Raw genomic sequence first — 8,311 nt, forward strand, 5'->3', positions numbered from 1 at the left:
ACTATATCTTGCACCAATTTGTTGAACAATCTAAATTATCATCAAAATCCTTTGAAGGATTCATTTTAAAACTGAAAAAAATTCCAAGTAGGTAAAGTTTGTTCGGTGTAGATTTAAGTAAATACAAGTCTTCCAACTTTTTCCAAAGTTCTTTGGTGGTTTTCTGTTTACACACTTTTCTTAAAACGACATCAGATAAATGTAAAATGATTGAAGTATAAGCAAGCTCATTGTCTACTTCTCTTTGTTCTTTTGAAAAATCAATTGAAAAATTGTCTTCAATGACTTTTGAAACTTTTTGTTGAACTAAAATACCCTTCATTTTTTGTTACCCGATAGAAAAATCACATTTTTCGTTAAAAAATTCCAAATCAAATTTGTGAGCCGTCATCTTCACACAACAGTTAAAGAAGGAGCTAGGCTTAAATCTAGGCCAAAAAACAGGCGCCAATTTATTGGAGGGCCGGTTGAATAGGTTTATCCTAATAAACTATAAATGGGGAAGCATCAAGCATTTTTGTAAAGCATCTTTTTCCTTTAATTCATCTCCTCCCTTTCACCAGTTCATTTCGCAAAATCGGTGCCACTGTGTTAAAAACTTCAAATATATACAATTCTACAAATGTCTCCTTCCAAAGATCCTTCATCCATACCGGCACCTACAAAGAAAAAAGGCAAGGTTTTTAAACGATGAGATACAAAAATTCATCACTGATTTCTTGACCATTTAATTTATTTTTATTCCTTTTCTTGTTTTCTGTTTTGTAACAGTTAAAATCAAGACAAGAACGAGAGCCCAACTCGCAGAAAAAGAGAAGGAAAAAGAAAATGTAACTCCACTTGTAAAAAAGTACTGGTTTCAAAGGTACGATCTTTTTTCAAGATATAACGAGGGTATCAAAATGGATGAAGAAAGTTGGTTTTCCGTCACTCCAGAGGAAATAGCTGCCCGACAGGCACGTTAGTGTGCCGGTGCCGGAGTGGTCATCAACGCCTTTGCTGGCGTCGATGGCAACGCCACTCAGTTTGCACAAATGTAAGTTTAACACTCTAATTATGAATTTGGCGTACTGATAATAGAAATTTAATTATATTATAATATTTTATTTGAAGCTTACTGTAAATACAATATTCCAGGAACTCTTAGAAAAATTAAAGGAGAAAATGTAAATAATTTGTGGCCCGTATTTTTGATCATATCCTAACTTTTACAGTTTTCCTGTGTTTAGGTGAGTTCAAAATTGGGAAGAACTATTCATTTTACTTAGTGGAAAATTTACAGTGGAAGTTATGTGCTAAACCTTGTATCCAATACCAATGGGAATGGAGGATGTGAATAGGCTGTGGGAATGATAATGAACCAATTTTTGTATGCCAATTTAATCATTTAGTAAGGTCAGGTTTCATTGGATGGTAGTTGGATTCAGCTTTTAGTTCAGTCTGGACGAGTTCAATGACTCTAGTATTACGTGGTTGATTAATCCTATATGCCTTGCTTGAGACTATTGGAAGAATGAACTTCCATTTTCATAGGGTTTACACTATCATTACATTTTTCATATACTTCGGTAGCCGAGCAATGTACAAGATTTTAGCATCTTTTTCTTCATTAGTTTTATTATTTTCCAACATGCCACGGATATGTGGTATGAGTCATTTAAAAAGTTTATACTTCTTGTATTTTTGTTGTAGCCATATGAATATGTTTAATATTATATGTGTTAAGGGAATATAATCCCACATCGGTAAAATACCGAAATAATGACCAATATATAAAGGATTGGGACACTCCTCTTAATAAGGTTGACCTTATTAAGATGGACCACAAATCTTAACTTGGTATCAGAGCCCATTAAGCTCCAACGAGCGATTCGATCCGATTAAATCTCTAAAAATGAGCACACGGATTTCAAGATTGGTCTGCTCAAACGAGCCACCATCTTGCGGGGGCATGTTAAGGGAATATAATCCCACATCGGTAAAATACCGAAATAATGACCAATATATAAAGGATTGGGACACTCCTCTTAATAAGGTTGACCTTATTAAGATGGACCCCAAATCTTAACTATATGAACATGAATTTTGGAACTTTTTCTTCTTTGTTTCCCATGCATCAATAGAATCTTCAATGACTAGAAATGGCAGTTGATTGACACTTACATTTGTTAGGCAATTTGTTGTCAAACGACCTCCTCGAGCGATGATGTAACCTCGGTTGTTTATTATCAATCGGCCTTGGCCATATGATTGATTAGTACATCGACACAATTATCGAGACAACACAATCCACATTTTTATGGACCGTTCGAAGCAACCTATTTTAAATAGTGTTGCTCACAGTTCTTGCTCCATTCCTTGGAAGGCTATATTATTATTGTTGAAGCCCACTTAATTGAGTCGAGCCTTGTTTTTGGTCCACCACTTAACCCTAACCTAACTTACCTATTTTGGACATTTTACTTGGCATATAATCCCTTCCTTCCTCTCGGCCTCTACAGTGTGCCAATTCCCTTTCTCTTTGTGAGACTTCCTCTCGGCCTCTTCCTCTACCTCACTATGACCTTTGTGGTTAATCTTTGTGGGCACATTATTGGACTTCTCCTTCTCCAATTTATAGCAACCAGAGTGGGCGGCGGCAAGTGGTGGCGTTGGAGTTGTCTCAACCATGGTAGTGTTGATGTTTTGGTAAACTGAGCCCGGTTTTGCACGTGGCAGCGGTGGAAATCAACCCGACAACATTGCTACATTTAGGTGTCAACGTGTTGTTGCAATTGACATTGACCCAAAAAAGGTTGCAATGACATATAATAATGCAAAGATTTGTGGTGTAGAAGATCATATTGATTTCATTGTAGGAGACTTTTTCCAACTCCCTCCCTTTTTTACGGTACTTGTCCCTATTATTTCTCTTAAGATATCGAAATTTTAAATTTGGTAGAAACTACATTCAGACAAAGGATGGACCATGTTGTGCTACTTATTTAGGCAGTTATGCGGCCCAAGTTTGTTGGAGTATGACATTGATTATTTATTTAGTTATTCATATATTGTACTTTATTCTTTCCTCAAATCTTATTGGGAGTCGGATAGAATACCTGGCCTTATGTTTATGCTTTGTTCAACTCAACAAGAATGAAATGGTTATTATAGGGAGATCCAGAAAGATACGCTTGTTTTCAATGATTAACCTGTCTTAAGTAGGGGAGCTTTGTTATATCTTTTTATCCTTTCTATGTAGAAATACTCTTTTTTGGGCATGCTTTTATGCCTTTCTATAGTGGATAAAATTGTAGAATGCCTCACAAGAAATCTTGCTTTCTCTAAACTCGGAAGTGAAGAATGATAAGTCGGTTCTCAAATGGATTCTCCAACCACACTGCTTGGAAGGTATAATGGTACATTGACTGCCAAATAAAACGGTTGTTGTATTGTTATCATCTTGTGAGCATGTTGCAGCTTCATATTTGGGCATACGATATTAACTTTCAGGTTTTAAGCATGAATTTTGGAGTTTGATAATCACATAGGGAGATGGCAGTGGTTAATAAATATAATATTAGGCACAAATGTAATTATAAATCTAAGGAATTGACCCGTTAGCCTACAAAATTTAAAATTGTTGACTGTCTCGCTATTATTGCAAGCGTGACGTTATATTTTCCTAAGTTCAAAGTTCTGCTCATTTTTTTAGGGGGATGTGGTGTTACTTTCACCACGTTGGGGAGCTTCATCGTATAAAGCAAAAGAAAGTTTCACTCTTGACTTGCTGAAGCCGAAAGATGGTTATGTGATGAAGTTTTGTTTAAAGTTTACTGTCAATAAAAGAAATTGGGTTTAAAGGATCTTCGTTTATCTTTTGTGATCCAAGTTTATGCATATGCAATATTTGATGTAGCAGTAGATTAGGGTGCTGATTTTCTTTTGTATCTGTGGCAAATTGCCTCTGTACTTTAGTTTGTTTTATGTATTCTGTTATTTTCAGAAATCAGACAGTATTCTAATTAAGCTGTAAGTTGAGGGACTTGATTAGGAACCGATTACAACTATACAACGATTTGGAATTATATCATAAGGATCTTTATGAAACTAAAGATACTGGATTATTCTAGGGCATAACCATCTATTTTGGCTACTATACATTCCCATATCTCAGTGACACGACCCGTCATGAATCACCCGAGTGGACCCGAACGTGCGCCGATGATAGATGCTAGCTAGATGTCAAATCTATCACTAAGGCTGACTATGAGTTATTTCAAAAAATGTAACAAAATCAAATGCTTATGTAAAACATAATGCGATGGGTCCAAAATATTTACTTCGTGTTTCATCAATATGAGTTATAATATTCAACATGTCGTGTGACTCTTATTTCGAAATGATTAGACTCTTCCAGCTAAAAGGAATCAATTGCTACCTGTAGAAAAATTGGTGCAAAAATATATGAGTTGATAGCTCAGTGAGTGAAGAAGTTCGAAAATAATTATACATTTTCAATTTTACATTTTTATTGAAAATCGAGTTTATATCATTTAATAATTCACAAGATAACGTCATGTAATTATAACTAAAAGTGAAATATTTACATATGGTCATAAAATATCAAAATCATAATATAAATATCAGTTGATAACCACGCTATAATCTCATCACATCAAATGTACTAAAAAATCCACCAAAAATGTATCATCTGACTGAAAAATGTAATCCGCCCCTCGAGCTAAAAACTTTCGCCACGGGCCTTTGGCCCCCTCCATGAATGAAAGCCGGTCTCAAAGACCTCTCATAATCAATTCTAGGACTCGACCAAGAACCCTCTGTGAATTATATATACACGATCAAGACCAATGTCAGGTCAAGACCCTCCGTGTAGGATAGAAAATGACCAAGGCCTCTCTGTGAACTAGAAGAAGTATATAATCATGGGTATTTTTCTGGCCGATCTCAATATGGCATGTCTCACATACCAAACAAATCTCAATATCACATGTCTCACATACCAAGTCACAAACATACCATAATCTTTGAGATTCACATGTATCTTAATAAAAGATATTTCCTTAATAACCATGTAATTCAAACACATAATTGCACATATTTTGATAATATACTCAATTTATAAATACTTTAAAAATATTTATATTTTTTTCCACTCACAGCACTATGTTCGTAAAATCAACTCGGTTGGTAAGTTGTCTCGATATCCGTATCATCGCCTGAAATATGATATAATTTTTAAATTAACAATTAACTATTTTAAGTAATTTCAATAATTAAATAGGCGATATTCAAATTTAATCATTTCACGTTTAATCGATTTTCATAGTCTCTTTAATCACTAAAACTAGTTTTTCTTTCACTTTACTCAATTTCATAGTTTATTATACTTAACCCATTCAATAAAATTAAATTTAATCTAACAAACTAGCAACTATAAAATTAAACATAACTTGATAATACGTAACTTTTTACTTACCTTTAACTTTGAAGAATTCAAGCCTAATAGTAGAAAAACTTATTTTCTAACATGTTGGAATTTATTTACTTTTTAAAATTTTTTTAAAGCTTGGCATCTTTGACTTGACTTTTTTTTTTAATTTTAAATTAATGCATTACAAAACTCACCCCATTAAAAGAATTTCGTCCTTGAAATTCAATTGACTAAGTACAAAAAGTTGGAGAAACTGAGAACACATTTGATCTTCACTTTCCCATGTCGGCTCTCTTCTATTGTGTGATTCACCTATAAGACTTTAAGTCTCACATTAATTTTGATATATGTAGTGCATTCTTTTATGTCTTACATCTTCCTTGACCTTTCCAATTTGTATCTCAATATGCTACTCTTGAGGTTCTCCAAACTGCACCTTACATCATGATTTGAATTGTTCTCGAATAAATCCCTTTTTCCGTAACAATGGTTATATATTAAGACTAGATAACTTTCTTTAGCAATTTTCATCCCAATAAATAAGTCCTTAAATATTCTCAAAAGGAGTTATTTGTATCTAGTTTTTATATACCACTTCAGGAAAGATAAATAATTATATCGATCTCATTTAAATAGCTTCCCAAAAGTTAAATAGCATATCTTTAAACTTGTCTTCATATTCACTGGCATTTCAATAAAAGAAACTGCACAAATATAATATAATTTATTTATGTAATTTCCTCCAACTAAGCCATAGATAAATACTCAGAACTTCACTATATAATTTTATATATAATGAACTAACTATATCATTTGGAAAGAATCTTGTAATCTTTATCGATTTGTCAACAACGATTTGAATACCATTGTCTCCATTCTGTGTACTTGGAACCCAAAATGAAAAATACTTGAAAGTAACTACAATTCTAAATCGACAATATCGGCAAATATTCAACTATTCATGATTTTCTAAAATGCTAGTTATCTCCAACAACCATTGAGATAGCTCAATATGATGTTCTTTTCCTTCAATTCTATATCACTTAATGATAATATATACACAACTTCAATTTCTAACCTTCTAGGATACAAATATTGATCGATAAGTATCAATGTTTCTCCAGTGTGATAACACCACAGTTCCTAAATTCAACTCCAATATAACCAACTCTAAATCATGCCTCTTCAACAATCCACTGCATAATCCATAATTTATCATTTTATTTAGAACACTTTCTAAAACTTAACATGATTTATTATCGTAAATCAAATCCTCATCAACTTTATACAAAGAGCAAATATTTCCTCAAAGTTTAATCAGTTCCGAGCTCCTGATAGCACCACTTTTACATTTCTAAACCCACACTTTTTTTGTGCTCTTTCTTTCCAAGAAGAGACAATAATAACATTTAATTCATGATAATCTATACTCTTATTCCATAAATAGATCGTTGATCTATCGTCAATGCATAATCCTTCTTGTATATCACATAAATACCTTTAGTTAAGATAATGTAATCTAAAGATACTATTTCACAATGAGAAAAATCTTTATTTGATGATTATCTTAAACTTTAGACATACCTACTTATATTCCTTAACAAATATACTTTGATAAAAATAGAATACTTTGTTCATTATTCATACAATTGAAAATAGTCCAAAAATTACATCACTAAAATTTCAATAAATTCATCTTAATTTCAAAATTTAACTTGACGCTTACAAATTGTATGGAATATAATACAATAATTCAACAAATGGCCTTAAGAAAATTAACTTAATAACCCAAATCTATCATCACATTATTTTACTATAGGACAACCATTATATTTATTTACATGCTATTCACCTTATCATGTTATATGTAACCTTGGCATTTGTCGTAATATCGTATGACCTAAAATATTTAATTATGTCAATTTTCCTTAATATCACAAGATAATAACCTTCAAATTTATCACGTGAACATTTCACACATCAACATACCCCATGCTAATTTCCCAATCTAAATAAATTTCAACTCTGCCATCCTCTAATTTTTATTTTTTTCACATAAACATACCTAAGTGCACATATCCATTTAATTCCATTTCTAAAGCTGCAAATCACCCCATAAATAGGTAATCATTATGAAATCCATCTCTCTTATTCTCACATTCCTTGTACTCAAACCACTCATAAATAATCGAAATAATTGGAATTACCGTTAATTTCCTCGATGCGTAAAATACACGATAACGTATTGTTATCTATCAATCCACAAATCATCATTTTGTCTTCCACAATTTCTTATCATATAGCATAAATATACACTATTATGATTGCTATTATCATCCCATATAAGTGGCCACAATTCATCACAAAATTTTGATAACATTAATGACCATTTGGCTTCAAAAATACATAAAATTCCTCACTGATTGTCACCAATCACACATCATATCATTTTCCTGTATTTATCGCGCAAGCTATAACTAAAAACCTTTCCTGTGTATACATAAAAAAAATCATGTAGTTGTACATATAAATTGATAATTAAGTGGTTGTAACATCTGTAACTTTGAATGCCCCACAAAATTATCACATCCTATTCAAATCTTAATAGGTTACATACACACATAGTCCCAACCAAACAACTAGTAACATTTCCAACCATCAGATCATTGTAACTACCATACTTACATACTAATCGTTTCTAAATATGTTGAAAAAATATTTTTCTATCATTTTTGGTTCCATACATTCGAGCTAGAGAGCCTGTGATTTTTGCCACCACGACATATGATCAAGCCCACTGAATATGCATGATATGCTAATGCATAAACCATAAAAATTTTCAAAACTATGCTCTAATACCACTTTGACATGACCCGT

The 8,311-nt window shown here is 32.5% G+C and overlaps 1 pseudogene; it reads left to right on the plus strand.

The window, feature by feature from the left end:
* Nucleotides 1-622: 622 nt before the first annotated feature.
* On the plus strand, nt 623-3,905 carry LOC111378423 (annotated as a pseudogene).
* The last annotated feature ends 4,406 nt before the right edge of the window (nt 3,906-8,311 follow it).

Source organism: Olea europaea, unplaced genomic scaffold (assembly GCF_002742605.1).
Source record: "Olea europaea var. sylvestris unplaced genomic scaffold, O_europaea_v1 scaffold1815, whole genome shotgun sequence".
NCBI classification, from domain to species: Eukaryota; Viridiplantae; Streptophyta; class Magnoliopsida; order Lamiales; family Oleaceae; genus Olea; species Olea europaea.